The following is a 12,110-nucleotide window of genomic DNA, read 5'->3' on the forward strand; positions in this document are numbered from 1 at the left end:
TTACTTTTTGGGTGCATATCTGGTCCTTATTTGAAACAGGATTCCATTCCAAGATAAAAGTTGTGATTATTAACTTATATGGTACTTCTTCTTGTGTAACTTTTAAATTGCCTTTAGAATTCTAAAGATATTTTAAGCAACTTGCAGCATTAGAATGAATTTATGGCCTCTCAGAATTACAATTTTGAGTAAAAACACTTAACAGGCTATCTTAATTCTGGTTGTGTCAACTTCAGTTCAGTCGCTCAGTTGTGTCTGACTCTTAGCGACCCCATGGACTGCTGCACGCCAGGCCTCAAACTCATGTCCATTGAATCAGTGATGCCATCCAACCATCTCATCCTCTGTCGTCCCCTTCTCCCACCTTCAACCTTTCCCAGCATCAGGGTCTTTTCCAATGAGTCAGTTCTTCACATCAGGTGGCCAAAGTATTGGAGTTTCAGCTTCAGCATCAGTCCTTCCAATATGTCAGCTTAAAATGAAAATTGTTTTTTAATTATAAATTCTCTTGATTTAGGCCATGTATTACTATCCTTACTAGACTTGGCTATAAATCATTGTCTGCTTCCTGAAATCAGATTTATTTTCAGAAGGCAAATTCTTACCATCAAAAGGAATATTCAACAGAGTGTGTTGCAGCCTCTCTGAAGGGGATGCTGCTCATATGGAATCACAGCAGGTTATGTTACTGAACTCAGGTCTGGTTGCTTGTTGCTCAGAAATTAATATTTGAGAGGCAAGTGTTGGTAGAAATAGAAAATGTTGCTTTTAATCAGAAAGCCAGCTTTCTGGGGAGAAGGTGGACTCATGTCCCCAAAAACCAACTCTGAAGATTCTGCTAGGCCATGGAAGTTTTTTAAGGGAAAAGGGGAAGTAATCTGTTAATCATTGAGACAGGGGACCACACTTATCGCCATATCCCCTGTGTGCAGGTTTGTTGACTACTTGTGATCTTTCTTTAGATAATATCTTGTTCATATAATTTGTTTGTGAGATTACTGAAGGGAAGACTGGGGAAAGAGGTCTGGTCATCTGTTAATTACTTATTCTTCATTTCTGGTGTTTTGATCTACAGAAAGAATCAACAGATGAGGGAAGATATTATGTGATCAAAAGATGTGAAAAGTATGCTTGGGCAGGAGATGAGTAGAGCATGGTGGTGGTGGTGCCTGGCTTAAGGTTAGTTACAGTATAGCTTTGCCAAAGTGACAAGACAAAATGGGCCTCCTCCATAGATGCTTACAGTCAGAGTTAGAAGAGACCTTAACCATCTAATTCAAATCCTTTTTTGTACAGGTGAAGAAAAAGTGCCCATAGAGAGAAAGTAACTTTCCAGAAGTCCCACAGTGAATTCCTGGCAGGGCCAGGCCTAGAACCTAGGTCCATTTTTGAACCTGCTCCATTAAGATGTATCATGCCTGGAGCACAGACAGCTGCAGGGAACATCTAGAAGCAATCTTATCATTATATAACTTACTGTTGAAACTGTTGAGTGTAATTTAATGTTTCCCCTAATCCACAAACTTAATTTTTTCCTCAGAAACTTCTTTATAGCCACATGTCACACTATTAGTATCAGCTTTCTCATTCTTATAACCAGAAATGGCTTCATGAGTATTCATGTGAGCAATTGCAAAGGGCCTCATGCTTGCTTAGTTTAAGGTGTTCCTTGAAATTCTTAACTTTTTAGCAAGTGGGTCCACATGTTCATTTTGCACAGAACCCCACAAATTAGGCAGCATACTGGTAACTTACACCCCCTGAGATAGAAATGAGAAAGAAAATGGTCTCCCCATTTTGTTAGGAGATTGTAATGAAATGCCTAGAGGATCAGGAACTTCGCACCTGTACTCCTGACTCAGATCACTGACTACTTCCCACAACCCCAGGCCACCAACCTATTTTGGATGTGCAGGACCTAATAATCTTCCCACTATGCGATTTGGCTTCTTAAGAAAAGCTCTAAGCAACCTAAATGTCCATCAGCAGAGGAATGGATAAAGTAGAGCAAGACATATATATAATGGAATATTACTCAGCCCTTAAAAAGGAACAAAATTGGGTCATTTGTAGAGACATGGATAAACCTAGAGACTGTCATACAAAGTGAAGTAAGTCAGAAAGAGAAAACCAAACATCACATATTAATGCATATATGTGGAATCTAGAAAAATGGTATGGATGATCTTATTTGAAAAACAGAAATAGAGGCACAGACATGGAGAACAAACACATGTACAACAAGGGGAGGAAGGGGGAGTAGAATTAATTGGGAAATTGGGATTGATATGCATACATTGTTGATACTATGTATAAAATAGATAACTAATGAGAACCAACTGTATAACTCAGAGAACCCTACTGAGTGCTCTGTGATGACCTGAGTAAGAAGGAAATCGAAAAAAGAGGGGATATATGTATATGTAGGGCTGCTTCCATTTGCTGTACAATGGAAACCATTTATGTTGCTGAGAAAGCAATTTCAGTTTTGGACCATGAATTTTAAATCATTATCAGATCAGATCAGTCGCTCAGTCGTGTCCGACTCTTTGCGACCCCATGAATCGCAGCACGCCAGGCCTCCCTGTCCATCACCAACTCCCGGAGTTCACTGAAACTCACGTCCATCGAGTCAGTGATGCCATCCAGCGATCTCAGCCTCTGTCGTCCCCTTCTCCTCTTGCCCCCAATCCCTCCCAGCATCAGAATCTTTTCCAATGAGTCAACTCTTCACATAAGGTGGCCAAAGTACTGGAGTTTCAGCTTTAGCATCATTCCTTCCAAAGAAATCCCAGGGCTGATCTCCTTCAGAATGGACTGGTTGGATCTCCTTGCAGTCCAAGGGACTCTCAAGAGTCTTCTCCAACACCACACTTCAAAAGCATCAATTCTTTGGCGCTCAGCCTTATTCACAGTCCAACTCTCACATCCATACATGACCACTGGAAAAACCATAGCCTTGACTAGATGAACGTTTGTTGGCAAAGTAATGTCTCTGCTTTTGAATATGCTATCTAGGTTGGTCATAACTTTCCTTCCAAGGAGTAAGTGTCTTTTAATTTCGTGGCTGCAGTCACCATCTGCAGTGATTTTGGAGCCCAGAAAAATAAAGTCTGACACTGTTTCCACTGTTTCCCCATCTATTTCCCATGAAATGATGGGACCAGATGCCATGATCTTCGTTTTCTGAATGTTGAGCTTTAAGCCAACTTTTTCACTCTCCACTTTCACTTTCATCAAGAGGCTTTTGAGTTCCTCTTCACTTTCTGCCATAAGGGTGGTGTCATCTGCATATCTGAGGTTATTGATATTTCTCCCAGCAATCTAACTAGGCTCAAACACATCTTTATTAATCAAAATTGGGATGATTACAAGTAAGTTTTGTCAGTGAGAAAGTTTATTCTTGTACCATAAAAAATTTATCTGTTGGGGTTCGACAAACTCTTAGAAAGCATTTTCTGCTTCCTGCTGGTTGTAGAAGCCTTTTCCCTGCAAAAAGTTGTCCAGATACTTGAAGAAGTGATAGTCAGTTGGCAAGAGGTCAGGTGAATATGGCGGATGAGGCAAAACTTGTAGCCCAATGTATTCAATGTTTCTTTTGAATTTTTAAAATCTTTATTTATTTTTTAATTGAAGGATAATTGCTTTACAGAATTGTGTTGGTTTCTACCAAATGTTAACATGAATCAGCCATAGGTATACATATGTCCCCTCCTTTTTGAACCTCCCTCCCACCTTCCTCCCCATCCCACCCCTCTAAGTTGTTACAGAAACCCAGATTGAGTTTCCTTTAAAAAGCTAGGGATAAAACCACCATATGACCCTGCAATCCCACTACTAGGCCTATACCTGGAAGAAACTAAATTCATTCAACTTTTGAATCATTGGTTGTGCCATGTGTGGTGGAGAAGAATCGGGCCCTTTCTGTACCATGCTGGCTGCAGGCATTGCAGTTTTTCATACGTCTCATAGATTTGCTGAGTATATTTCTCAGATATAATGACTTTGCTGGGATTCAGAAAGCTGTAGTGGATCGGACAGGCAGCAGATCTCCAAACAGTGGCCGTGACCTTTTTTTGGTGCAAGCTTGGCTTTGGGAAGTGCTTTGGAGCTTCTCCTCAGTCCAACCACTGAACTGGTCATTGCCAGTTGTCATGTAAAATCCACTTTTTGTCACACGTCACAACCCAATCAATAAACGGTTCGTTATTGTTGCATAAAATAAGAGAAGACGACACTTCAAAATGACGATTTTTAAAATTTTCGGTCAGTTCATGAGGCACCCACTTATCATGCTTTTTCACGTTTCCAATTTGCTTCAAATTCTGAACGACCATAAAACAGTTGATGTTGAGTTCTTTGGCAAGTTCTCCTGTAGTAAGAGGATCAGCTTCAGTGATGGCTCTCAGTTGTCATTGTCAACTTCTGATGGCCAGCCACTGCACTCCTCATCTTTAAGGCTCTTGTCTCCTTTGCAAAACTTCTTGAACCACCACTGCACTGTACGTTCGTTAACCATTCCTGTGCCAAAAGCACTGTTGATGTTGCAAGTTGTCTCTGCTGCATTACACACCATTTTGAACTCAAATAAGAACATCGCTTGAACTTACTTTTTATCTAGACATCATTTCCCTAGTCTAAAATAAAAATAAAATAAACAGCAAGTAATAAGTCGTTAGCCAAAAAAAAAGCAAGAAATGTGCATTAAAATGATATGTAACATAATCACATTTATTTAAGAATGTATTCCAATATCAAACAGCACAGTTCGACAATGCAAAACTGCAGTTACTTTGCACCAACCTAAATAACACAACATTGTAAAGCGACTATGCTCTAATAAGGATTTTTTTTTTTAAAGCTCTAGCCAAATAATTGATTAAAATAGAATGGAAATCTCAGTAATTGGCTTTGGCAGTGCACATTTGGCTACCAGTGGCCTGATGGCTATAAAAGGAAGCCTCCCTCTAGGGCAGGAAATTCAAGGAGACTGCCAAAGGGAAAGAACAGCAGAGGCTGTGTGCTAAAAAGAACCATGCGAAAGAGGGAAGAACTGGCAAGAGCAGCACAGAATGTCTGAGCACTCCAGGAGCTACAGCCCAAAACTGGAAGGAGGCTGAGGAAATCAGAGGTCAACAATAATCCATGAAATCACCCAAGACCCTGAGCAGTTTAACCACACTCTTTTTTCTGCCTACCTGAGGCATTTATTTCACTTGTACCTCAACTCTAGCTCTTCTTCTCTCCTCCTTTTTTTGTTAGTTATTTGTTTGTTTGCCATCTAAAGTCAGGGACTTGTTTTTCTAGGGACCCTTTATTCATCGTTTTTTTTTTTTGTTTTTTTTTTTTTTTTTGGTGCACCATGCAAGCTTTCAGGATCCTAGTTCCTCTGACCAGGGATTGAACCCAGGCCTATGGCAGTGAAAGCACTGAGTCTTAACCACTGAACTGACAGGGAATTCCCATATTCATTTATATTGACCATATAGTAAATAGACTCAATTGAGAGAAACATTTATTGAGGGCTTATTTTGTGCTGAGCTTAGGCATTAGGGCTAGGGGTAGTAGGGAGGCGATGGGCATGGAGATGAGTAAGGCAAAGGCTCTGCCCTTAATGAGTCTTCAGCCTAGAAAAGACAGACAAATGAACAAATTATTACAATACAGTGTGTCTAGGGAGGAGACACTACTTAAACTTCCCTGGAGAGAAGTGACAGGGATTCATGTCAAGTCCCATGGCATTCAAAAAGTATTTGTTGCTTGATTGGCTGTTCTTCTTGTTAACTAAGTAGGTAAAGCATATTGTCACTCTCCTGCTACCCCAGGAGAGTGGGGTAAATTTCTAATTTGGTGTGATGAAAATTAGAAATTTTCATCACTAATAAGCCTGGGTGGACATTAAGGAATGGGTCAGTAGCCCCATTGGAGCCTCCCATGCTCAGCCCAGCCAGGCATATCACCAACCGCCCAGGTGGATGAAACATGTGTAAGGCAGCGGGATCCTTCTGCAGCTGCTGAACATCTGGTGTGAGGAATCTAGGTAACTGTGAATGAGAGACATTACTCCTCTGGTCCAGACCCTCAGTATTTGGTACAGCTAGTTTGGCTGAGAAACTAAACCAGAACAAAAATTAAGTGTTACTTCTTCCAGCTTTTGGCATGTCAGAAACTGTGGCTATGAGCCAGAAGAGTAACAGGCTTTGAGAGTGTTCCAGGGCAGAGCAAGAACCCCAGGTAATAGGAAGGTATGCCATGAGAAAACCCTACATTTTACTGACAGAGGCAGTAGGTACTGAGAGCAAATTGCATGCTGAATTTAAGGTACAAAAGGGGAGGAGGGTCTTGCAAATTCCCCAGGCTCACTATCACACAACAAATATAACTCTCTGTCCAGCTTCTTAAAATCCTTTGGTGTTATGTCAAACAGCTTCTAATATTTTATTTCTATCCTCCTTTATTTTTTCTTGTTGTTGTTCAGTCACTCAATTGTGTTCAATTCTTTGCAACCATGGGCTGCACCACACCAGGCTTCCCTGTCCTTCACCATCTCCCAAAGTTTGCTCAAATTCATGTTCACTGAGTTGATAATGCCATCTAACCATCTCATCCTCTGTCACTCCCTTCTCCTTTTGCCTTCAGTCTTTCCCAGCATCAGGGTCTTTTCCAGTGAATTGGTTGTTTGCATCAGGTGGCCAAATTATTGGAGCTTCAGCATCAGTCCTTCCAATGAATATTCTGGATTGATTTCATTTAGAATTGACTGGTTTGATCCCTTTGCTGTCCACGGGACTCTCAACAGCCTTCTCCAACACCACAGTATGAAAGCATCAAAGTGTTTCTTATTACAAAGTGATAACATGCTTGTAAAAATATTCAAATACATCCAGTATGGATACCCCAGGAGGTCACTCTACCTAGGCTCTAAGTGGTGTACAGGAGCGTGATGTGCAATCCCTTTCCACAATGTTGGGGGTGAAGCCGGGCATTGCAACTGCACCTGCATATTCCTACAGCTTCTCAGAGTCCTATGGACAATGACTGAGAAGACAAACCATGCAGGAAGCATCTAAAAAAAAAAATCCTGGCTCCCCTCCCAGGTGCCACCAGCACAGCCCAGAGCAGGCTGTCAGGACTTCAGCTCATAAACACCTAGTTAGGTCAGCAGCTAATATTGTTTGCAGTCTTCAAGAAGATTCTGCTGCCTTTACCTCTTCTTCAGTTCTCATCTTTCACTATACCTCTGTCCCAATAGGTGGTTAGCCATCCCCCATCACTGGGACATGACAATTCTTTCCTTTCCTTTGGGGACCAAGGCCTTGACCTAAAGGATGAAGGTGTCAGCTTATCCCCAGTGTCATAGCTAAGGGGATGTCTGTGGCATACACTCAGTGCCCACTGAATACTGATACACCATCTCCCTACCTTACAGAGATACTCTGGACACAGTCTCCCATAGCCCCTCAATCAACCCTTACGCATTAGTACTCACGTGCGTGCACACACACACGCACAAACAGATCAACGCTCCTGAGGTGTATAAACTACTCGCGTTTAGCCATGACTTTTCATGCCCTCTTTTTCAGACTTTAATCAGATTCAGTCCCACTAATACACTTATAAATGCCTCAGCTCTTAAGGGTACACAAGTAGCCTTTACAAAATCCTTCTTTGTGCGACTACTTAACCTCCCCAAAGATCAAGAAGCAGGAATCAGAAGTTATGGATTCATTGAATGTTAAAATAGGTCTTTCCACTCTTTCATCCATTAAACAAATCTGTATTCAGGTTGTACTCTGTGCCTTGTAATGTGTACCGGGTTGTATGGTTCTCTCCTTTTGTTTCACAGATAAGAAAGCAGAGGCCCAGGTGAGCTGAGGGTGCACACAGTCTCTTAAATGGCAGGTATATCCATGAAACCTCACTCCCCTTTCTGGATTCTTTATATCCACATACTGAAGAGAAACTCATCTTAAGTCCTAAGCAGTAACTTAAAGCAGATGATGAGCTTAAGAGGAAGAATTACCACCAGTGATACCACCGATCAGAGGACATTCTTCACTACTATGGAGTGGAAGGACAGATTACTCTTAAGAAAAGCAATTACACAGGTCACTGCTGTCAGTGTTATGATCCTGTATTAGCAGATGGAGTGTGTGTCCCCTGTTGAGGAGTAATAGCACCAGGCTTTGTATAGGTTCCCAACCCGTCGCCTGAAATGGCAAAGTCCCCCAACTCTGAAAACTGTTTGTTTTTTTTTTCTTTGCTAACTCATTTGGCAACAAAATCTGTCCTGAACTGATGCAAATCAATTCTCAGTCTTTGTTTATCCTTTGTATATTCACACCTTTTTGCTTCAGAAGCATCAATATATTTGTAATGGGTGCTTCTAGACCCCATATATGTGGTTTAATATAGTATATAGAAGATATTGTTTTTCTAAAATCCACAAAATCCTGAATTAAAAAAAAGAAAATTGACCCCAAGGATCACAATACATCTAGGTATTGTGGATGTATATTATATTTAGAATATACAGTCTCTTACAGGATTGGTTTAAGAAATATTGGTTCTTACCCTCTCCCAATACATAAATAAGATTGATTTCACTGAGACTATACCCTTCCCAGGCTCAGTCTAGTTTTATAGATTCTGTAACTATAAAAGAAACTGTATTTTCAGTTTATTCCTTAAGAGTTGCTTGTACAACAAAGGAAACAAAAAAATTAAACCTTGGAATTCACTATAATCTGAATTAGTCTAGAGATGGTACCTGGTGACTTCTCCTGCCTGCCTGTTGTGCAATGGCTAGTATATTAAACTGCTGGTTGCTGTGCTGGTGATAATTCCTGCATTATCAGGTGTTCAGAGGAAGTGATGCACATTGGGTCTCAGTTCATCTCCCCCAAACTCCAGTCACTTCTTTTCTGACTCACATTTCCCAACTCTCCTTTCACTTCAGTGCAGGAATTCTCAGTATTATTTTTTTAATATTTATTTGTTTATTTGTCTGTGTCGGGTCTTAGTTGCAGCACATGGGATCTTCTTTGTGTCATGCGAGATTTTTCATGCTTGCTTGACAGCCCCTTGTGAGTCTCACATTCTAGACAGGGTCAGGAAACTTTTCCTGTGAAAGGCTAGATACTAAATGTTCTATGCTTTATGGACCACATAGGGTCTCTAGTTGTTGTCTGGCCACTCCTCAAGGCTTGCAGGATCTTAGTTCCCCAACCACGGACTGAACCCTGGCCTTCACAGAGTCCTAACCACTGGACTATCATGGAATTCCCTGTTGTTTTTTATTTTTTAATAGAACATTTTACAAATGTCAAAACCATTCTTAGCTTGAAGACCATACAAATGCTGCACAAAATATGGAAAAAGAAAATGAATACTGCAGTCACTAAAGGCCACAGATTCAGCTTCAGTGATAAGTAAATAAATGCTTGTGTAACAAGCTAAGTACTATGCTTAGGTCAGAAGTGGTCAGGCATAAGAAATGGTAAAGGGGGAGCTTTGTATTGGGACCAGGAGGTAGCTAAGCTCTGTAAGGACAGGCATCATTTTGTATCTTGATCACTATTGTAACCCAAAAATCTAGCATAGCACTGATTTATAGTAGGTACTTAACTAATAATTTTCACTATGAAAGCATTTGGTGTCATTTTGGGGGGTTCCGAAGAGCTCTGGTACCACAGTCCTTTATGTTTCAGTGCAGAAAGAAAGAGTTCAGGAAGAGACAAAGTGATAGATTAAGAAATGATTTATTTGAATAGGCTGCTTGTGAGGCTTACAAGCCAGAGGGTGACAGGGTGCCATACCCCAAGAATTTAGTGGGCTGCAGTTTTATAACCAAAGTAAAAGTAGAGAGAGGGAGAAGAAATTTCTTTTTCTTGAATAGACGTCATCCTTCCATCATCAGCTCCTCCTGTAGGTTGAACAAGAGAATTTTCTTGTTCTACGTGGCCAAGCTAGGTCCACAAATTACTGTTTTTTATGTGTGCAGAGAGCATGTCCTAGGGAATCATTAACTTATTGAGCTCACTGGACAAGATGTCTCATGCCAGCATTGTTTTATTGTTTGTAGGCATATCTCATACTTCTGTTGTATGGTTTGTTGCTAAGCAAGCCCGCTTGGTTTTGTGGTTAAGCAAACCTGATTTTTTTTTAATCTGAGTAATTGGTTTTTTTAATCTGAGTAATACAAGGGTCTCCCGTATTTTTTCTACTTACAATCCCCTAGTGGGATTAACTATTTAATGACCTGTTTTGTCCCTTTGTGAAAGTTGCTCAGTCGTGTCTGACTCTTTGTGACCCCATGGACTATACAGTGCTTGGAATTCTCCAGGTCAGAATACTGGAGTAGGTAGACATTCCCTTTTCCAGGGGATCTTCCCAATCCAGGGATCAAACCCAGGTCTCCTGCATTGCAGGTGGATTCTTTACCAGCTGAGCCACCAGGGAACCCCAAGAATACTGGAGTGGGTGGACTATCCCTTCTCTAGTGGATATTCCCAACCCAGGAATCAAACTGGGGTCTCCTGCATTGTAGGCAGATTCTTTATCAGCTGAGCTACCAGGGAAGCCTTTTGTCCCTTTACTCTGTATCTGTCAACGAGATGAATGAATATGTGTGTATGAATGAATGGAAATTGGACTTTATTTAAAAGGAAGCTTAATCTGGTTATATGTTCTAAAGTCAAGGCCAATGAGGAGGCTTTTATGGAAGACCAAGTGGGAGGAACTAGACCACTAGGGACAGATGGAATGGAAAGGGAGGGAGAAATGGTTGTGAGAAATGGGAGGAATGAAAATCACTAGAACTCAAATGACTGATTGATTGGATGTGGGGAACAAGAGAGAAGGAAATTGCTCTCCAATCTAAGAGCCCAGCAGCAGCATCAGAGAGAGAAGGGAGTCCTACGATGAAGAGATGGTCCAGGAGTTGAGAAGGAAGGAATGGAGGAAATCGTTCAAATATAGTTTTCCTCAGTCCTAACCAACTAGCCATACCAGGCAACCCTGATGGCTCTAGTTAGACTGAACTTGGCTAGAAGAACCTTTTGGTTGGCCAAGAATTTAGAATTCAAGTGGCATCTAAAACAGGCAGAGAGGCCAATTGGAATAGGTGGGTATGACAGCAGAGCTACAGCAGCTGGAAGGCAACCATGAGGCTCTTGAAACAAAGAACCAGTCTAACTGATGAGATGACCCACTGCTGCTGCTGCTGCAGTCACTTCAGTTGTGTCCGACTCTGTGTGACCCAGTGGATGGCAGCCCACCAGGCTCCCACGTCCCTGGGATTCTCCAGGCAAGAACACTGGAGTGGGTTGCCATTTCCTTCTCCAATGCATGAAAATGAAAAGTGAAAGTGAAGTCGCTCAGTCGTATCCTACTCTTCGAAACCCCATGGACTGCAGCCTACCAGGCTCCTCTGTCAATGGGATTTTCCAGGCAAGAGTACTGGAGTGGGGTGCCATTGCCTTCTCCGAGATGACCCACATGAACACTTAAAAGAATAATGAAGTACTAAGTGATATGGTATTAAGTTTAAGACCTGGAAGAGTTCAGAAAAAGGAGAGAACTACTGGGGCTGACCTGAAACTGAGAGAGAAATGTGCCAACACTGGCATTGAGCTGGGCCCTGGAGGAAGGATAAAATGTGATTGGGGGAGCTCAGGGTAGATAATGTTGTTGAAGTCAGAGCAAAGGCCTCCTGATGGAGGAGTAGTGTAACTGGTTCCACTGAGAAGAAGGTATGGGCTGGAGTGAAGAGGAAGTGGAAAATATGAGATTATTTAAAGAGAGCATAAAGTAAAACTTGGTAAGAGATTGGATGTAAAGATCAGGGAAGAAAGAGTCAAAAATTAAAACCAACATTCTTGACTGTGGAGGGTGGTGATTGGACAAAGATAGAAAGCACAGTGAAGCCAGATCATGCTCGCAGTTAACTTATGCAAAGTCAACCATATGTACTTAGTGAGTGGGTGAGAGAGGGGAGAGAAACAATTTAAATATGCAGGTGAGGCAAGGCTAGGACTTCCCTGCTGGCACATTGGATAAGAATCCACCTGCCAATGCAGGGGACATGGGTTTGATCCCTGGTCCAGGAA

At 41.5% G+C, this 12,110-nt stretch overlaps 1 protein-coding gene and 1 non-coding gene across 2 annotated transcripts in view; both read left to right on the forward strand.

Moving 5' to 3' along the window:
• ASIP (agouti signaling protein) overlaps positions 1–12,110 on the forward strand; it is a 28,307-nt gene that overhangs the window by 9,074 nt on the left and 7,123 nt on the right. The gene's annotated exons all lie outside the window — the stretch shown is intronic.
• Positions 6,884–7,068, forward strand: LOC112449441 (small nucleolar RNA SNORA73 family). Its single transcript, XR_003038006.1, has one exon. It is a non-coding gene; the product is annotated as a small nucleolar RNA SNORA73 family (small nucleolar RNA).

The sequence above is a fragment of the Bos taurus genome, chromosome 13 (assembly GCF_002263795.3).
Source record: "Bos taurus isolate L1 Dominette 01449 registration number 42190680 breed Hereford chromosome 13, ARS-UCD2.0, whole genome shotgun sequence".
Classification (NCBI taxonomy): domain Eukaryota; kingdom Metazoa; phylum Chordata; class Mammalia; order Artiodactyla; family Bovidae; genus Bos; species Bos taurus.